The sequence below is a fragment of the Hypanus sabinus genome, chromosome 8 (genome assembly GCF_030144855.1).
Source record: "Hypanus sabinus isolate sHypSab1 chromosome 8, sHypSab1.hap1, whole genome shotgun sequence".
Taxonomy (NCBI): domain Eukaryota; kingdom Metazoa; phylum Chordata; class Chondrichthyes; order Myliobatiformes; family Dasyatidae; genus Hypanus; species Hypanus sabinus.
This window is the reverse complement of record NC_082713.1, coordinates 53,766,874-53,785,747: the sequence shown is the minus strand read 5'-3', so window position 1 is coordinate 53,785,747 and position 18,874 is coordinate 53,766,874. Positions and strand designations below refer to the sequence as shown.

At 41.5% G+C, this 18,874-nt stretch overlaps 1 protein-coding gene across 11 annotated transcripts in view; it reads left to right on the top strand.

Annotated features, from left to right (window-relative positions):
• Nucleotides 1–18,874, top strand: part of LOC132398146 (Krueppel-like factor 8) — a 178,880-nt gene that overhangs the window by 47,316 nt on the left and 112,690 nt on the right. For 3 of the 11 annotated variants that reach the window (XM_059977180.1, XM_059977184.1, XM_059977181.1), the window contains exon 3: nucleotides 12,765–12,861. The exons of the other annotated variants lie outside the window; for them this stretch is intronic. The gene's annotated coding sequence lies outside the window, so the exon portion shown is untranslated. The remainder of the gene's footprint in view (nucleotides 1–12,764; nucleotides 12,862–18,874) is intronic. 11 annotated transcript variants of the gene reach the window in all.

Sequence of the window (18,874 nt, the reverse complement as noted above, 5' to 3'; positions counted from 1 at the left end):
AAATGGTTGACCTTTGCCCTCTAAATCCAATCCCTGATCCCAGCATTGATTAATTACTTTATAGTAGCTGAAAGTTTTGTTCCCTTTGTTATCTTGTCAGTACTGTTGCTTGGTTTGATTGCTGACGAGCACAACTCTCAACAATTTCACTGCTTGTTACCTCCGTGTCTACTTCTGAGCTTCTGCTAACTGTTCTGTGCTGTATTGTAGCAGTTGAGTAACCAATAGAGCTGCAGCCTCTCGGAACCAGTCACCAGAGTTCAATCCTGACCACCTCTGCTCTCTGTGTGGAGTTTGCACATTCTCACTGTGATTGTAGGGAAATCCACTCTAGTTTTCTCCTACTTCCCAAAGAAAGTTTCTCGTACTTCCCCCGGTGTGTGTTGTAGAATTTGTGGTGGGTGGGGAGAATAACATTGAATTACTGTGGTGTAGTTGGGTGTTTTGATTTTTTGGCAGCATGGGAATGGGGGCCTGTTTCCATGGTTACCCTACAACCACTGTCCAGGTCCTGGAAATACATCACTTTTGTTGATTTGGATACCCAAACTCCCTACAGGGAATGGGATTTCTCTGTGAGCTGATGTCGACTCAATTGGCTAAAATTACTTGTTTTAATGTCATAGTGAAACAAATTGAATTACCTTTAAAATGATGAGATCCACTTTCAAACCTAACTGCCTGGTGTTATTCCTTGTCAGAGCCACATGCTTGTCTGTGTTGGTTAATATTTCCAGCATCTGCATTCTCTCCTAGATCGCCACTTCTGAAGCAGTGTAACATGGGCGTCTCCAGCGAAGGTGTCTCCAACGCTTCTTCATACTCCTATTCCATTTGGGGTCCCTAGTGGGTTCACTCTGGACTTCCTCATCCATATTCAGCACTGTAATCAGTGGGTTTGTCTCTAGATAAATGCTGATAGTGAGTAACCCAGCACCTCCCCGAATTCCTTCATGTGAGGCGAGGGAATGGGGAGGAAGGAGAGAGAGTCCATAGGAGATTCACGAGGATGATTCCGGGAATGAAGAGGTTAACTTATGAAGAGCGTTTGACAGCTTTGGGCCTGTACTCATTGGAATTTGGAATGTGAGGGGATCTCATTGAAACCCAACAAATGTTGAGAGGACTAGAATAAGGTGGATGTAGAGAGGCCTATGGTGGGGGTATCCAGAACTAGAGGGCATAGCCTCAAAACTGAGGGGAACCTTTCAGAATAGAGGTAAGGAGGTATTTTCTTTAGCCAGAGAATAGTGAATCTGTGGAATGCTCTGCTACAGACTGTGGTGGAGGCCAAGTCCGTGGGTATATGTAAAGTGGAAGGTGATAGTTTCTTTTTTTTTGTAAGGGCATCAAAGGGTATAGTGAGAAGGCTGGTATATGGGGTTGAGTGGAGTCCGGGATCAGCCATGGTGAAATGGTGGAGCAGACTCGATAGTCTGAATGGCCTAATTCTGCTCTGCTGTTTTATGATCCTAAGTGCTATGAATCCATGCCCAGAAAAAGGAATTCACCTTTCCACCCCCCCCCCACCCACCCCAGCTTCTCGCCATAGTGCACTCAGTGTTGTTTTGTATGTAGAGTTAATTTCTTATTGAGAAGCACCAAAACAAAATAATGAAATTGGAGCATTCTCACTTTGAGAGCTCTGCTTGCTTTTCTCTCTCAAAATGCAGTTGAATGACTGTGTTCCCAGATGGCTCAGCTGGCAACTGCCACGTCACGAATACATTCCCTCTTGGTAAGCGGGCCAGGCGTGTTCGAGCTTTCTCTCAATGGTCCTGTCTCCGTCCTACCCTACCTTGAGCACCAACCTTGCTTATGTTGTGAGCAGCTTCAAGCCATTGAGATTCATGTGTGTGTGCTTCATCTGTGGCCAGTGCTTCAGGCAATTGCATTTTCATTTGAATTTAAAATGACTCTGTTAAAGTCTTAAGAATGATGACCAGCAGGAACCCTTTAAATAGTGTCTGATTTTTGACTTTGTGATTTATTTCTTTCTGTTTTGAGTGGGGGGGAAAACAAAAGTTGCAGTTTTGGACCTTTTCATTCAGTTTGTCATTTAAATTTGCAAGAAACTCCCAAACACATTTAAACCAGCATCAGGTTTATTATCACTATCTTAAATAACATGAAATTTGTTTTATGGCAAAACAAAGGTATAAAATTACTATAAATAGTGTGAAAATAATAATGTAGTATTTCATTGTTTCAAGGATCATTCAGAAATCTGACTGAGGAGAAAAGGCTGTGTTTGAACCATTGAGTGTGGGTCTTCAAGCTCCCATATCCCCATGATGGTAGTAAAGAGAAGAGGGCACGTTCGAGATGGTGAGGGTCCTTTGTGATGTGTCCGTCTTAAGGCATCACCTCCCAAAGATGTCCTGTGATGGGGAGGGTTGTGCATATGATGGAGCTGGATGAGTCTATAACCCATTGCAGCCTCCTGTGTGTTGGAACCTCCATTCCAGGCTGTGATGCTCTCCTCCTTTAGAATCTTTAGAAATTTGGAATTGTCTCTAATAATATACCAAATCTCAAGCTACCTATGAAGTCGAACCTTGCGTTATTTGTGATTGCATCAGTGTGTTTGGCCCAGGACGGACTCTGGCGTTCTCAATGCCCAGGAACTTGAAACTACTCACCTTGACACTGCTGACCCCTCTGACAACTCTTGTATGTTCTCTCAACTTCTCCTTTCTGACGACCACAATCAACTCCTTGGTCTTGAAGACATTCAGTGCTTGTAGTTTGCTGTGTCATCGCTCCATCAGCTGATTAGTCTCACTTCTGTACACATTTTCAATCAGCTGATCTAGCTCACTTCTGTACAGCTCCTCATTGCGATCTGAAATTTCACCATTAACAACAGCATCCTCTGAAAATTTATGAACGGCTGTGCTTAGCCACACTGTGAGGGTAGAGAGTAGGCTCAGCATGCTTCCTTGAGGTGCGCCTGTGTTGATTGTTAATGAGGAGGAGATGTTATCAGTGATCCATACTGACTTTAGTTTCCCGATGAGGAAGTAGAGGGTTCAGTTGCTGAAGGAGGTATATTTGTGAAGCTGTCACGTGTGGTATACAGCAGGAGAGTGACACCAGTGTTTGGATGAGTCATGGAAGGAATTCAGTTCACTTAGCTGGTGGATATAATTTCTGACATAGATGCTAGCATTTCAAAAGTGATGTTGTTGGTGCAATTTGTGGATAAATGGTAAAAAAAAAAATCAACTTTCCCCTCATCCGATGCTTGATGTAAACCACTGGCAGTGAGATTTTCTTTTTGGTTGAACTTTTGTAATCCTTGCAGCGATGGTTAACATGAAGATACCTGGGGAAAATGGATAATAAACAAGTCAAATGAAAAAAGCCATAGTGAGAATGGCTGCTCGGAGAGAGTGCAAAGCATCGGCCATTATTTACCACCGATATTAGGTAAGGATTTAGGACTAAGAGACTGGGTTGGAATTTAAATTTGGCTGATTTTGAAGGAGAAGGTATTGTGGGGGTAAACCCACAGTCGAGACCTCAAAAAAAGCTGGGCAGTGGTGGCATTTCTCCAGTCCTCTAGATCCATTGGTTGGATTGGCAAACCAGTGCCTCTGCCCTCTCCTGGGCCAGTCTCACCAGCAGTGAGGTTCTGATAATACTTCAATTGGGCTACATAGTCTGCATGCCTGATATTTGACTCCCAACGTGACTACTCCAAGCTCTGTCACAGCATCTGATTCTCAGGAGTTCTAAAATTCTCCTGGGTGGGGGAGGGAGTTGAATATAACTTATGGGCACCCATGGAAAGCCTTTGAGTTTCATAGAAGATACAGAGGACCCAGTGCTTAAATGACAGAAACACAGAGGATAGACACAAATGGTGGAAGGAATGCACTGTATTCCAAGGTACTCACCAATTTGCTCATCCAGGCAAGCCCGTCCTTGGATCCTGCGTATAGTACCTCAGCAAGCTTAGAACTGTGGCAGAAGCGTAGAAAGAACTCCAATATATTGTATACCACTTGTACTCGCACATTATATAGGTTGCAATCGCAGAGAATGGGATGTAGAACAGGAGGATGGAGGTAAAACTTTGCAAGGGGATGAGCCAGCAAGGTGCCGTTGAAAATGTGCAGGAGGGTTATTAGGGGAAAATGTGCTCAACTTATCTTCGTATGTTTATACCGATCCGCCTCAATTAAAATGTCAACAAGACTGACACACTGTTCCACTTAGTCACATAACTGTGATGTGTTCTGGCAGGCGTCAGCAGCTGCTTCCAGATGTGGCCTAGATTCGAAAATACTATTTGTTGATTGAAATTTTATGTAAATCTAATGTTCAAAGATCTTATCTCAGCACCAACTGTTTGAATATTTGTATTCAAGCATCTGATGTGGATTTTGCCATGGAGGGATCTGATATGTTGCTCTTGATAGAATTTGAAATTGATCTGTGTGGTCACCTACAGTGATACTCCAGTAATAACAGACACGATTAAATTTTGTGCTTTATGATTTGCAGAAAATGGTGATTTTTTTTTCAATAAAATGAAAGAGGAAAAAATATTGATTTCAGCGTAGATATCAGGTTTTAAAGTACTTGGTATATATTTAGATCAAAGTATGAATGGGCCTTACAAGCCTTCAGGCAAACTAAGTGTATAACAGAATCATTCTTTAGTACCCAAAGTGACTGTGTTGAGAATCCCCTTAAAATTCTGTATGCTGTAATTTGTGTCTGTGTCTGTCTCCTGCATATGTAGGAAAGTGGAGCTGACACCATGGTTTTACTAAGTGGTCTGACAGGCTTGAGGGGCCCCATGGCCTAGTCCCGTTTCTGTTATTTCAGTTGATGTACACCTGTCTACAGTCTGTGGTTGCAATTTCCGCAGGGAGATTGTGATTGCAAAATGTGCACGTGTGTACTGCATAGTGATCTAGATCCCTGGATGATGGTACTTTTTGTACCCTGCCCCCATAGGCCCTCTGGCTAATTACTGTGCCTGAAACGTTGCTGCAGCTGATATTGACTAGGCAGGGAAAAGCTGGACTGTGAGACATGCTGATTTGGATGGTTCATGAGACAGTCATCCATTCAGAAGAGCTATTTTTATTATAGCCATCGAAAGCAGAGTAAAGCTGTGTTATTTTGTAAGAGTAAAGTTGCCCCAGAGAGAGAATTGTCCTCCCCTTCAGCCTATGTTGCTTAAAATGAATGTGAATCCATTTTGTTAATTAGCTTCTAACAATGTGATTTCTGGATATTCAAGGATTTAGGTTAAATAAAAGAAAATAGTAATAGTGGCTTTACAAAAGCTGAATTCAGGGTTAGAGCTGCAGCATAATACCTTGGTTTAATTTGTTATTTCGAAACACAAAGGCAATCTAAAGCTGAAGGTGGTAGTTGCAGTATATGTGTTTGTGCTGCTGTTTCCTCTCCTCCCCGGCACTCCTATTAAACCACACCCTGATCCATCACAAAATGCCGCAGTCATACTGACGACCTTTGCATTCCTGACATTTGGGAGTGGTTAATATTGGTTTATGTACTTTAATTGGGCAAAAGCCACTCCCTGTCTCATGGAGCTTGTACTGGACACGTAGTCTACTTTGCATCCGTTAGAGTCATGGCTTTCTTCCCAGTTTGGTTTGCAGGCATTTTTGTTTTCTTCTGAAATTCCTTACCTTATTTTAAACAAGATGGGGAAAAATGTCTAGTAATTTTTTGTTAGTATTCTACCAAATGTTTTTTTTAAATAAAATCTAGAAAGCAAAAGTAAAGAATGTGATCTGATATTTTTATTTGATTATTCATCTGATTTTTTTTGATTAATCGAGGGTTGTGAGGAAGATGGGGTGATCAGGTGCACAGAACACTTAAAACCATCGGGGAAAATGTGAAACGTGACCTTTGTTTTGAAGCACGTACACACATTGAGCCAGTAACATTTCAGCATCCCTGAAAGCCAGCTGATTTGATGTCCTGTACATTTTCCCCTGACTTACATTTACAAGAAAACTTGTATTGTTACTGTCCCTATTAACTTCAGGATGGGATTAAGTCCTCTGAGGTCTGGGTAGTGACCCATGTCTGCCTAATGGCTGATACTGGAACAGGGACACTTCAGCACCTGGGCCAAAAAAACAGAACGTAGTGTAGTGCTCTTCTCCTGGGAAAGTTAAGGGGGTGAAACTGCGAAGAAACTCATTAAAATTTCTGATAAGATTTCATGGGTGGTATAAAACAAAACAATGTCCCTTGCAAGGAGTCTAATTTTAAGGCCTATTTAAAAAAAAATGCCCTAAGTAAAAGAAAAATTTTGTGGGAAGTTTTTTAACCTGTGATGAGGCTACAGAACTGATGACAATTAATAAGTGATACTGATGCATTTATAGAGAAGCTAGATAAAGAGCAAAGAAATAGAAATATATCTATGGGGTTAGATGAGTGAGGACATCCTGAAGAGTGAGTATAGAGAGCTTGGTAGGAAGTTAAAAAGCAGGACCTCGAGGGTGGTAATCTCAGGATTGCAACGTGCCACATACCAGTGAGAGTGAGAGTAGGATGCTCTGGCAGATGAACACATGGCTGAGGAACTGGTGTTGGGGGCAGGGTTTCAAATTTCAGGATAATTGAGACCTCTTCTGGGGTAGGTGGGACCTGTACATGAGAGACAGGTTACACCTGAACTACAGGGGGACCAATATCCTTGCAGGGAGGTTTGTTAGTGATATTGGGGAGGGTTTAAACTATATTTGCAAGGGGATGGGAACCAGAGTGACAGAGTAGATAGTGGAGTGGGGGTGAAAATAAATGATGTTAAAAGTTCATGCAGAGTCACAAATAGAAGGGTTATGTGTGGTGGTAACAATCTTCTGAGGTGTGTCTATTTTAATGCGAGGAGTATTGTGGGGAAGGCTGACAAGCTGAGGACATGGATTGACACATGGAATTATGACATTATAGCCATTAGTGAAACTAGGCTACGGGAGGGGCAGGACTGGCAGCTTAATGTTCCAGGGTTCCAATGTTTCAGACGTGATAGAGGCAGAGGGATGAGGGGTGGAGGGTGGGGGTGGCATTGCTAGTCGGGAAAATGCTACAGCAGTGCTCAGGCAGGACAGAGTAGAGGGCTTGTCTACTGAGGACATATGGGTGGAGCTGAGAAACAGGAAAGGTATGACCACATTAATGGGGTTGTATTACAGACCACCCAATAGTCAGTGAGAATTGGAGGAACAAATCTGCAGAGAGATAGCAGACAACTGCAGGAAAAAAAGTTGTGATAGTAGGGGATTTTAATTTTCCACATATTAATTGGGACTCCCATACTGTTAAATGTCTAGATGGGTTAGAGTTTCTAAAATGAGTTCAGGAAAGTTTTCTAAATCAATATATAGAGGTACCAACTAGAGAGGATGCAATATTGGATCTCCTATTAGGAAACTAGTTAGGACAGGTGATGGAAATGTGTGTGTAGGGGAACACTTTGGTTCCAGTGATCATAACACCATTAGTTACAACTTGATCATGGATAAAGATAGATCTGGTCCTCGGGTTGAGGTTCTAAACTGGAAAAAGGCCAAATTTGAAGAACTGAGGAAGGATCTAAAAAGCATGGGTTGGGACAGGTTCTTCTCTGGCAAGGATGTGATTGGTGAGTGGGAGGCCCTCAAAAGAGAAATTTTGAGAATGCAGAGTTTGTATGTTCCTGTCAGGATTAAAGACAAAGTGAACAAGAATAAGGAGCCTTGGTTCTCAAGGGATATTGGAACTCTGCTGAAGAAGAAGAGAGAGATGTATGACATGTATAGGAAACAGGGAGCAAATAAAGTGCTTGGGGAGTATAAAAAGTGCAAAAAAAACTTGAGGAAATCAGGAGAGCTAAAAGAAGACATGAGGTTGCTTTGGCAGTCAAGGTGAAGGATAATCCAAAGATCTTCTACAGGTATATTAAGAGCAAAATGATAGTAAGGGATAAAATTGGTCCTCTTAAAGATCAGGGTGGCTGGCTTTGTATGGAACCAAAAGAAATGGGGCAGATCTTAAATGGTTTTTTTGCGTCTGTATTTACTAAGGAAACTGGGATGGAGTCAGTGGGAATAAGGCAAACAAGTAGTGAGGTCATAGAACCTATACAGATTGAAATGGAGGAGGTGCTTGCTGTTTTGAGGCAATTCAGAGTAGGTAAATCCCCAGGACCTGACAGGGTATTCCCCCGGATGTAGAATGAGACTAGTATTGAAATTGTAGGGGTTCTGGCAGATGCATTTAAAACGCTGGTATCTACGGGGAAGGTGTCGGAGGATTGGAGGATTGTTCATGTTGTTCCGTTGCTTTTAAAAGGCTCTAAAGGTAATCTGGGAAATTATAGGCTGGTAAGTTTGACATCTGGAGTAGTTAAACTATTGGAAGGAGTACTAAGAGATAGGATCTACAAGTATTTGGATAGACAGGGACTTATGAGGGAGTGTCAACACGGCTTTGTGCATGCTAGGTCATGTTTAACCAATCTGTTAGTTTTTCGAGGAAGTTACCAGGAAAGTGGATGAAGGGAAGGCAGTGGATGTTGTCTACATGGACTTTAGTAAGGCCTTTCACAAGGTCCCACATGGGAGGTTAGATAGGAAGATTCAGTCGCTAGGTACACATGGTGAGGTAGTAAATTGGATTAGACATTGGCTCAATGGAAGAAGTCAGAGAGTGGTAGTGGAGGATTGCTTCTCTGAGTGGAGGACTGTGACTGGTGGTGTGCTGCAGGGATCAGTGCTGGGTCCATTGTTATTTGTCATCTATATCAATGATTTGGATGATGATGTGGTAAATTGAATCAGCAAATTTGCTGATGATACAAAGATTGGAGGTGTAGTGGACAGTGAAGAAGGTTTTCAAAGCTTGCAGAAGGATTTGGACCAGCTGGAGAAATGGGCTGAAAAATGGCAGATGGAGTTTAATACAGACAAGTGTGAGGTATTGCACTTTGGAAGGACAAACCAAGTTAGAACATACAAGGTAAATGGTAGGACACTGAGGAGTGCAGTAGAACAGAGGGATCTGGGAATACAGATACAAAATTCCCTAAAAGTGGCGTCACAGGTAGATAGGGTCATAAAGAGAGCTTTTGGTAAATTGGCCTTTATAAATCAAAGTATTGAGTATAAGAGTTGGAATGTTATGGTGAAGTTGTATAAGACATTGGTGAGGCTGAATTTGGAGTATTGTGTGCAGTTTTGGTCACCAAGTTACAGGTAGTCCCCGAGTTATGAACGTCTGATTTACGGACAACTCGTACTTATGAACCGAGGAAGGAGAACACCGTCCGCCATTTGAAGTCGGATCGCGATGCCATTCGCCATTTTAAGTCATTGCAGTTGACACTGTGTTGAGTGTGTAACTTTGTATTTGGCTTAAAATTTTCTTAGCAAGATTCACCGTGACCCTGCTCCCCCCCCCCTTCTGGTCGGCGCGGTGGCGCAGTGAGATCAGCACCGGGCTCGAGAATGGACGTTCCCGAGTTTGATCCAGTGACAGACCGCTCCTGTGCCGGGTTGATGTCGATCCAGTGACTCCCGTACCATCTGTGCTGGGTTGATGTTGATTACAACTTGACCTTGTAAAAAAAAACACCGCCACCTCCAGTTTAAATTCCCAGGAGAAATTTTGTGGAGGATCAAATACCCAAACCCAGCACAACCCCCACTTGTCCCATTTAACCTGTCTTCGTGCAGTGGACTTTAGGACCTGGGGAATTCAGTGCGGTGGTCCTTAGGACCCAGTGGAGCTCGGCAGCTGGCAGAGGTTGGGACCCGCTGCCCGCAGTGTTTCTTTTCTGTTGACAGGAAGTGATTGCGATTGAAAGCAAAGTGGAAATAATAGTGTTTGGAAAGAGTTGAAACGCCATCAGTTATAGGAAAAGCGTTAGGCTACAGTCGGTCAACGATCGGAACAATTTTAAAGAATAAAGGATAAAGTGAGAATAATGGAGCATGTGAAAGGCCCTGCCCTGATGAAAGCTACAGTTATTACTAAGTAACACAGTGGTTTAATTATTGGAATACATTCATTTCTTGCATAGAAAGGTAAAATTTAAAGATTGTAAAGGATCGGTTCTGGGACCATGGGAGTTGTGCAAGATGTGCACTCCCAGGAGTTTGAACCTAATTGATGTTTCCTCAGCTATGCCACTGATGTAATGAGGGGTGTGAGTGGTGCCAGTTTTCTGATAGCCATCTCTCTTGTCTTGTTGACATTGAGGAAGAGGCTATTTGCCTGGCACCAGGCCCTGAGCTCTTCCACCACCTCTCTGTAGGCCATCTCCTTGTTGTTGGTGATGAGCCCCACCACTGTCATGTCATTGGTAAACTTGACACTATGATTACTCAGACATTTGGCCATGCAGTCATACGTGAGCACAGTGTACTGCAGTGGGCTCAGCACACAGCCTCGTGGGGGGAGGGATGCACCTGTATAGAGGATGATGAGGAGGGAGGAGCAGTTGTACGTCCTGACTGTCCGAAGTCTGTTGGTTAGGAAGTCCAATGCCAATTGCACGGCGGTGTATTCAGACAGAAGAGTAGAAGTTTTTCACCAAGTTCTGTGGGACAGTGTTGAATGCCAAACTGAAATCCAGAGAAAGCATTCTGACATAAGTGTCCTTATTTTAAGGTGTGTCAGAGCCAGGTGCATGACAGATGCTATGGTATCTGTTGTGGAGCTGTTCTGTCAGAAAGCATATTCCAATGTGGTAGGAATAGTTTTTCATATATGCCATTATCAGCCATTCAGAGCACTTCATGATTGGCATCTGTGCCACTGGGCAGTAGTCATTTAGTTTTGAAGGTGCTAAGTTGTTTGCTACAGGGATGATGGCGGATTTGAAGCAGGAGGGGAAAGCAGCCTGGATGTGTGAAACATTGAAGCTATCTGTGAAGACATTTGTGAGCTGGTGGGCACACTCCCCGAGTACTCAGCCTATGATGTTGTCTGGGCTGGCAGCCTTATGGGGCCGACTCTGAAGAGTCCTTTTCATGTCTGCTGCTGCTACAGACAGCAGCTTACTTAGTAGGGGGTGTTACTTTCATGGCCGGCATTGTATTGCATGTGATGAAGCATGCAGAAAGGTTGTTCAGAGTGTCGGGGAGGGAGGTTCACTGGTACAGTCAGTGCTGTTTTTCCTTGTGTATTCAGTAATTCCCTTGATGCCTACAGCAGGAATTGTTATCAGACAGGTGTTCCTGAATTTTCTTATGTGTAAGCAGTCTTTGCCCTTTTGATGCTGAAAATTAGGTTTCTTCTGGCTGCTCTGAGAGCTATTCTGTCTCGGGACTTGAAGGCAGTATTCCAGGCTTTTATCTCTGTGTTCAGCCAGGGCTTCTAGTCAGTCCATGAGTTGCCATTCTTGAGGTACCAACATTGTCTACACACCTACAGATATAGCTGGTGACATATGAGGCATATTCCTCAATGTCTGTCTTCTCAGTTTATGGTGGCCTCCTTCAATATCTGCTAGCTAGACGGTTCAAAACAGTATTGAAGATGAGAGATTGTCTCATTAGGCCATACAATGATGATCATCTTGACTTGTTTCTCCAGTAAAAAGCTGGAGCTAGCTTGAGTCTCATTTCTTTCTCCCTCCTCACCCCCATTTTCTCTTGGTCTATAGTTAAATAATCTGCTGGCACCCTCTGTCTCAACTTGTACATGAAGAATGATTGGTGGCATGCTTGTGCGTGCAGATTGATGTGAGTCGGTCTTCAAAAGTGGAATGACTCCCTCAAATCAAGGACTGGGTGGAAAACCAGAGGAGAAATTCTCAAATGCCCATTTCATACTTCAGTTGAGAATTGGTAGAGAGAAATTAGACTCTTGAGGTACCCTTTTGACAAATAAAACCCCCCTGATTCAACATAACTATAACTTTAATTGGATGTCCAGTGGCTCTGGTGGAAAATCCCAAATATTGGAATTTGATATGAACATGGTGTGCATTGTGGACTTCTTGTACCAGTCATTAAAAGGACTAATGTAAGGTTTTTTTGTTAAAAGAAAAGAAGGCCTTGGCAGGGTGCTTAGAGGTGAAATTCTATATTTTTACAATTACTTTTGAGGGATGGGAGGATAAACCTTGTTGCACATAAATCTTGGATCATTGCCAGTCTGTTTTCATCCCACGCATTGTAAAATTCTGACTTGACATTGGGTAGTTGCTGCAATCACTTATAGCTGTAGCAGCTTGCTAAGTGAATTTAATTTGGTTTAGGCTGCTCAACCCTGATTTAGAGTGCTTTTTGTCTTTAATACGGTGTATTCCATACTTGGGGATGTTGTGTTTTGCTGACTGCAGAGCCCCTGGGTTTCAGTCTCCAGCCGACTTTTAACATTGCTTGCAGTGCGTTTGAACGTGTGTGAGGAAGGTTGACTGATACTTGGTCACATTCTCACTGAAGTTGGTGAATTCAATGGGCATTTGGAATTGTGGAATCTGAGTCTTAATGGTTAACCATGACATGTCTTTAACCTTGAAGACAAATCTTTTCAAGTCAAGTCAAACTTTGTAATCTCTTGCTCATTATCAACAGTTGGATTGCCAGCATGACAACAATTCAGACCACGTGGTGTTGGCCAGAAAGCTCTACTGTCCATTAACCTCCACAGATGCTGCCTGATCAACTGAGTTGCTGCAGGAGTTTGTTCCTTCAAATTCCAGTATCTGCAGTTGATTGCATCTCCATGGCTGTTGTTTATATTTATACATTGTTTTCTACTATAATCAGTTATCTCTTGTGCCACAATGAGGCCACTCTCGGTGGAGGAGCAATACCTTCTGGGCAGCCCCCCAACCTTATGGCATAATATCAGTTTCTCCTTCAGGTAAGCTAATTTCCTCCCTCCCCCTCCATTCCCTATTTAACTTTTATCCCTTTTCACCTGCTTTTACTTCCCTTGGGTCCCATCCTCCTTCCCTTTCTCCTATGGCCCATTCTCCTTCTTATCAAACCCTTGTACTTTCCCACCCACATGGCTTCACCCATCACCTTACAGCTATCCTCCTTCCCTTCCCCTCCCCCACCTTATTCTGGCATCTATCCCCTTCCTTTAGACGAAAGTAGAGAAAGAGAGTTTATTGAGAAACTTTAGTATGCATTGGGAGCTCATAGAAGTTGTGTTTATGTGCAGGCAAGACTGCACCACCTCACTAACCACACACCTTGTCCATCCCGTCAAATGATGCTCCCTGTTAGCCCCATCAGTTAAGGCAATGTAATTATTATTAATACTCTCCTGTCGTTTTCCAGGAGCTTCTGCCTGCTTGTAAAGAAGCAAGGTTCCCAGTAACTGTTGACACTTTTTAGGTACACTTGCTCATAGATGCAAGTATCTAATTAGCCAATCATGTGGCAGCAACTCAATGCATTAAAGCATACAGACATGGTCAAGAGGTCCAGTTGTTCAAACTAAACATCAGTGCGTGGAAGAAATATGATCTAACTATGACTTTAACTGTAGAATTATTGTTAGACCCAGATTGCTGATCTCTTGGGATTTTCACGCACAATAGTCTCAAGAGTTTATAGAGAATTGTGTTCAAGAAATAAACAACATCCAGTGAACGCCTTGTTATTGAGAGAGGTTAGAGGACAATGGCCAGACTAGTTAAAGCTGACAGGAAGGCAACAGAAACTCAAATAACCACATGTTACAACAGTGCTGTGCAAAAGAACATTTCTGAATGCACAACATGTCAAACCTTGAAGTCGTTGGGTTACAGCGGGACAAGACCATGAATGTATTTTCAAAGTATACAGAACATCCTTGAATCATTAACTTTGACCTTTTGTAATATCTTGCCACACTGAAGCTTGGTGAAGAGTGCCCCTTTGCTAATACTGGTCTTCAATGTACAATCTACTAGGCCTGCCCCATGGAACCAAATGGATACAAGTGGAACTCCGATGCAGGGGTTGTCTGGGAGGTCGTGCCAAACATGCTGCAGAGGGTTGTAAATTTAGTTGGCTCCATCTTGGGTACTAGCCTACCAAGTACCCCGGACATCTTCAAGGAACAGTGTCTGAGAAAGGCAGCATTCATTATTAAGGACCTCCAGCACCCAGGGCATGCCCTTTTCTCACTGTTACCATCAGGTAGGAGATACAGAAGCCTGAAGGCACCCACTCAGCGATTCAGGAACAGCTTCTTCTCCTCTGCCATCTGATTCCTGAATGGACATTGAACCCATGAACACTACCTCACTTTTTAAATATATATTATTTCTGTTTTTTGCATGATTAATCTATTCAATGTGTTTACTGTAATTGATTTACTTATTTATTATTATTTTTTTCCTCCTCTAGATTGTATATTGCATTGAACTGCTGCTGCTAAGCTAACAAATTTCTTGACACATGCCGGTGATAATAAACCTGATTCTGTTGATTCGTTTCCTGCCATTGAGTTAGAGGATTTGGTTCAGTGTTGTGTGACTTTTCACCAAAGATTTGGGTACCTGCTGCACAGAAAAGCAAAGATAACTGCCGCCCAGGACACCATAAATATCCTGCTGCTCATCCTGATGCACTGATTGCACAATGAATTCCATCACCAGCATCTCCCCTCACTGAGAGCACAGTACACAGAGAGTGACCTGCACTTATTAGGGTCTCATTAGACATTTATTGTTGATGTTTAGGAGGATAGAGCAGGACTAGGAACCTGGGGCTTGTGAATATTTAGTGGGCCAGATTGGTATGAAAGTGAACCTTACTTAGGTGTTAACTGTTACAAGAATGGTGACAAAATTTGAACAGTTTCCCATTTTGTATATTAGCTGTGCTCCAGCAAATCCTTGGAGAAGGGTAGCAGCATCATATTATAAATTTTAAGAAACATGTTGCAGCAGTGGCATGGCATTTCTTGCCCAATCTGTATAATGATTGGATCTGTAGGTTAGAATCATGCCCTTTGACGGTAGACATATAATGGAGACAAATTTTTGAAAGTGGCCGGATTCAAGAAGGATACTCCTAAATACCCCACAATTGGTGCAGCTCTCTGAAATTCTCTTGAAATTATTTCAAAGTGAAGATCATGACCATGGTGCCTCTTGATGATGGAATCTACAGTGATAATTTTGGAAGCAGCTTTCTGGGACCTGAAAGAAAGTGGATGAAGAGGACTGTAGTCATGATCTTTCCTGTGGCAGGCCTCCTCTGCTTTTGCCTGTCCAGTTCAGGTTTGTTGCCCTTTAAACAAGCATTCTTTTTGACCAGAATTTCTGAAAGGGACCACCTATGGTTCCATGTGGCAGGTATAAATGACTGTCACATTCTCAGATAGTTTTCAAAACTGCAAGGACATACCAAAGGAGGAAAGACATGAAATTTCGCCCTTTCAAAGCCTCAATGTAGCTTCTCACAAGGACAGCTTCTCTATCTCTTATTGAGCTGCCCAGAATGGAAGTGCTTTACTTATGATGCATTTGTCTATCCATTTATCATATATTCCCTTTCTTGCTTCATCCACAAATTAAACTTGCATGTTATAATTCATTCATTCATTCAATCTTGAATCACATTGTTGAAAGTCGTACACCAAGACCACTAGAAATGCATACAGTTGCCGCAGTCAGCCTTACTACTTGTTGTCATGTCATTGTGGTAATTTTTACATTCAGAATTTTCACTTCAAAGCCTTGAGCAAACCTTGTCTGGTGAAAATATAACCTCCCACAACTGTCTCACCTCAGATTTACATCCACCATATCATTAGGTATTCACACTTGATGAGAAATTTATTCCCTTGTTAGTAGCACTAAGCTGTTTAATGGGGTCAGTGTTGGTTTTGTTTCAAAAAATTGTTCCATTGATTTCCTTCCTACTGGATGGAAGCAGGGAATAATGTACTGACATTACTATTGTATCTAACTGGCATTGAAAGAATTCCTTGCTTTCAGTAATCTTCATCTTCACACTGCAATTTTTTTTGCTTGTTAAAAAAAAATTCCAACAGAGTTTAACCCAAGTAGCTGATCGGAAAACAACAAACGTCCTAATTGTCCATCACCAGTGAACAACAAAAAAAAAGAGATAGCTGGCAATAAACAGGAGAGAACTTGCAGATGTTGGGAATCCAAAGCAAAAACACAAAACGCTGGAGGAACTCAGCAGGTCAGGCAGCATCTGTGGAAATGAATTTTGATGATCATCATTTTGGGTGTCTGAATAGTGTGGCCTCAGTACTGGGGATATTGGTCTTGGAGAAGACAGGAATTTTGATTTATTTATCCTTTCAGTGATTTTGATGGAGAAAACATTTACAGTATCTTTCCAGTGCTTTGAGACGCCTGCTGTAAGTAGTCCAGAATTCAAGCACGTCATAGGGCAAAATGCTGCCCCGTAGGATGAGTTTGGTGCTTAATGCTTGTCGTTGACTGTAGAATTTAGCTGTTAGTGAATTCAAGTTTGCTAAACTGCTTTGCAAAATTGTTTAATAGTACCATGTTCAATTTAGTAATTTGAGTTTAATGATTGAATAATTAAGGGATTGCTATTTAAGGATATTTTCAGAATAAGTTAGTTATTGCCACTTGGGTAATCCTCTGTTGCATCAGGTCCCCTATTTTCTTACCCTCTCCTTCCCTTTCATTTTTAAGCACCAAATATAATTTTGAATGCGACATTTCACTTTACCTTTGACTAATGGCATGAAAGAATACCAATTGAACGTGACTAACTCTGCACAAATTAGGAATTGAATCTGAAGTTGTCTTGCTAGATGTTGTTCAGGATCTGCACCAATAGACTCCTTTAAACTTCCAGTTGCCTAATGTTTTTAATTTTGATTATAAATGACTTGGTGCCAAGTCTTTTTGATGTATCTTGGACATTTATCAGCCAAACTATCCAATTGTTATATTTGCAAACTTTTATTCTTTAAGTGGGTTTCTTTGGGTGAAAGATAGTGTTTATCTGGTAACAAGTTTTGAAACAGATTTTTCTGGTATATGGTGGAGAAGTTGTTTCCAATTGGAAACAAGTCAAAATGCATAGTGAGTCCATGTTGGGGAAAAAAATCACACCTGAGCTATGATACATTTGTAGAATTTTATTGGTTACATCTGAACTCAGTGTCTTGTTAATAAATGAATGCCATTGGGTTATATTTTCTCTGTTCATTGTTTTAGATCCCTAAGACAGGAATACCCTGAGTTAACTGATATTATATAGATTTTATATTCTTACATGTTGTGGCTGTTTTTACTTTATCTAAATCTAATGGAGCTTGTTTATTATGTCAGAAAGATGCTTGCTTTGTTGATTCATTTTGCTGGCCTCATTTTGGTTTGTGATAGCCCTCCCTCTTTCCTCTAAATCAATGATTTGGTTGACAATCCAGGGGCTGAGGTATACAATTTGGGTTTAGTCATTGCAATGTTAGCGGTTGTGGTTTTCAGATAATGTCTTTGGTATTTTTAGTGGACAGGATGCATGGTATTAGTTTGAAGGACACGGTAGGTATCACATTGTCTTGAAGGAATATGTATTTCCTCAGATGTTCACTGTAAACGGAATGTCTGATTATGGATGTGTATGGAAGCTTGCACTGCTAAAAGCTGCATCAGTACTTAGAGCCAATGTTTTTCTGTAGGGAAGTGCTTTTGAATGTCTTCATTCTGCGAAATAATGTTGAAAGACCTACTTCAGATGGGCTAAAATCATATGCTATATATGCCATAACTAATTGTAGGTGTCTTGGGGGTATAACTTGATACTGTACATTTAGTGAAAATAAAAGCAATTGTGACTTCAGTATGATATCTTGGTTAATTTAGGATTTTCCCAGCATACTACCAGGAAAACTGCTTTATGGTATTGTTCGAAGGGCATGGTAACATTGTTTTTGGATGAGTAATCTAGAAATTTGGCCTAAAGATCTGGGGACACAAGTTCAAAATCTACAAAGCCAACTGAAGAATTTCAAGTTAATTAATGAAATAAAATACTAAATTAGAATAAAAGATTCATGATGACCACCAAGCTCATAGACTGTTACGAAAGCCCATCAGTTTTCAATAATGTCTTTTAGGAAAGGAAATCTATTGCCTTGAACATCTTCTATATGTACCTGCCTATGAAATGGTCTAGCAAAGCAGTCGGTTCCAATTAAAGAGTTGATCAATAAATGTTGGCCTGTGGGAGAACCAGTATCCATTACATTCATTCATATATTTTTTTTTAAAGTGAATATTCTGGATCTGTGCATCAATTGCATCCAAACTATCCTAAATTAAGAATTCAGAATGCCCCTGGAAAACAGAGGCAGTCTTTGGATAATGTACCTCCAGGTGCACAGTGTTCTACCAGGAAAAAACCCATGCTCCACAAAACTCAATCCAGACAGTTGAACAGTTTTGTAGGTGAGCAGATGGTGTTTGCCGCCTTGCTGAATTAATGCTCTTGCATTTTGGAATCATAACTCGGTGCAATAATGGTAACTGAAAAAGTCTGGGTGATCGCCTAAGGGAAAATAAAATCATTCAATGAATATGTCAAACTTGTTTTTGGTATAGCTGCCACTATAATTCCACACCATTTGTCAGTGCACAGTACCCTGTGACATTGGTGCTTAGCAGGACATTTACTGTAATATTTATAGAATGTGTGAAATAATGTGTGCTTCAATAGTGTGATGCCATTATCAGCACACTGGTTTTGCATTTACGGTGTGCACACTCAACTATTAGTATATAGGTTGTTAAACTTTTTGTCTGCCCAGAATAAACAACTTAAATTTTCCTTTTGGTGTATTCTGCTGTACTGTCATCTTGCATATCCTTGAATTTGGGTTAAAAAAAATTGTCCCAGATTTGAAAGTGGAAAAAGAAATG